Here is a 2,453-nt window from a genome sequence, read left to right on the forward strand (position 1 = left end):
CTGGTAGGCCATCCAGTTATTTTAGCCGGGCCGGCTAAAATGATTGGTCGTGCTTTTTACAGTACTACGGCTTCCACAGATGACATTTTTTATGGATTTTTTGTCAAAGCACTTAAGATATTTATTGCTATCAGGATGTAAAGAGCATTCCATGGAATATAACAAAAAGTGTATCTCGAGCCGGTTTCTCAAACTTACCTACCCCACCTTTAACTAGTTACAAAAAAGAAGCAGAACTAGTTAACTAGAGGCATACATGTGTCTGCACTAGTTAACTAGTAGCACCCAGAATCACTCACTAGTTAACTAGTAAAGGCAAAAGGTTCACTAGTTAACTAGTTGACGCCTCTTTTGACCTTACTAGTTAACTAGTGGGGCTCAAAATGTCTACACGTTAACTAGTGAACCCGTTGCCCTTTATAGTTAACTAGTGAGATACATTTAAATTCAACTAGTGAACTAGTGAGGCTTAAAATGTTCACTAGTACTAGTGGATCCCAAATGTGCACTAGTCACACTAGTTGCATAGAATGCTAATGAGGAGGGTAAAGAATGCATCGAGGTCTCCTATTGGCCCTAAGCTATAGAGCGCCACCCAGCCCAAATAGTTTCTTTAAGAGCTTAAGTACACTGTGTTTTAAAATACAGTCATATGAGCATATTTACAAAAATATAAAACAAAAGTATTTTTGTAATTATGATCATATGACTGTATATCAAATTAGGTAAGAACATTGAAGACTTTCTTACAATTAGAAAGTTGCCTTAGGACTGCAGACATGAATATAGATCCTCTTTAAAACATTTTATTAAGCTGCAATTTGAAAGGTGCTTGGATTAGAATGGCATTGTGATAACAGAGTGACATTATTGATGGATAGAAAGAGGAAGTTACCCTTTTCGGATCACAGCTTTGAGAGATCGCCGTGACTTCCATAAAAATAGTCTAAGGCAAAATTAGAACTTCCTCAATTTCCTCAACTTCCTCCTGACTGCTTTTTCTGTTTTGTTTTTTAGTTTTTTTGCCTGTCCTTGTTTGTCTACCCTCCCTCCAAATGTAAAGCGTCTTTGGGTTCAAGAAAAGCGCTATAGAAATACAATTTATTATTATTATTAAAATATGGAGAGGTTGTTTATCATGTGTGTGTTTTTGTTGGTGCGAGTGTGCGTATGCTTGTGTGTGAGAACACCGGCACTCGAGACACAAAAGTAGTGGATATGATCGTATTTTCGCCTGCCGTCTTCTGCACACTTGTCAAAGCATTAATTCATGGTTTTTACTAACCATTATCAGTATTTTGTTACTTCGGCATCATTTTTAATTATTACAATTAAATCACGGTAAAATATGTTCATTTTGTTGTAGTTGGTTTTTACCACAGCATTTACATGGAGATAAGCCCCGACCCCTCTCCAGCGCGTCCTGTTTGAATGACAGGAGTAAACACAGCTAGCCACGGTGAGACTAGAGCGATTAGAGCGTCCGGTGTGAATGCAGCATAATGCAGTTCAGAGACCAGACCACTGCTCTGACGCTTTTAAAGCAACTTCGAGATATTAACAGTGTGAGGGGCACAAAGGCCACTGTGGCCGTAGAACGTACAATTATTTTCGGGGTTTAACAGCCAGACCGACTGGCAACGACGGCCATGGCCGTCATAGCCGCCGTGAAATTCCTACCCTGATTGCAGCATCCCATAATCCCCTCTCTTTCAGCCCTGTTTCAAAAGTGCTGATTCTCTATCTTTTACTTTAGATGAAAATAAGGAGCCACTCCCCACGCCCGAGAGATATTTGGTTAAAAAGAACACAATAGTGCTCTAGGGGGAGATTCAGGTGATAAGGTGGGGAGAGTGTTACCTTGGTTGGTGATTGGCTAATGGTTACACAAGCCAAAACATCGTTATGACATCATAAAGTGGCCAAAATCTGATCAGCTCATTTTCAGACAGGTTTTTATAGAAATGGATCAGGACAAAAAGTGAGAGAATCTTTTTTCCTGAAACTTTCAGAATATCTTTACACAGAGGGGACACATGTTTATGTAGAAAATACATGAAAAACTGGATTTTGCATAATAGGTTCCCTTCCATTTCAATAATGGTGTAACACTGTGGTGCGAACAAAAATTAAAACTCTTAAAGCAGAGATTCATATTTTTGTAATGTTATTACAATAACTTGTAAGCATGAACATTGACCGTGTCACTCACATATTTCAATAGTAATTTTCAAAGCTCATGTTTTACTTCATTTTAATCCTCCATCGCCTCCATGCTGACTTGCTAACAGTCTTCCACTTCAGTTGTTTATTCGACACATTACCGCCTCCAGCTGTCAACGACAGAACAAAGGAAACCAGTGGCAGGATGTAAATGTGCAACATTCATGGTGGTACTTTGTATTGTTGTGGTGCTGTGCAGTAGAAACCAAACTGGGACCCAGTACAAGAAA

The sequence above is a fragment of the Trematomus bernacchii genome, unplaced genomic scaffold, assembly GCF_902827165.1.
Source record: "Trematomus bernacchii unplaced genomic scaffold, fTreBer1.1, whole genome shotgun sequence".
Classification (NCBI taxonomy): Eukaryota; Metazoa; Chordata; class Actinopteri; order Perciformes; family Nototheniidae; genus Trematomus; species Trematomus bernacchii.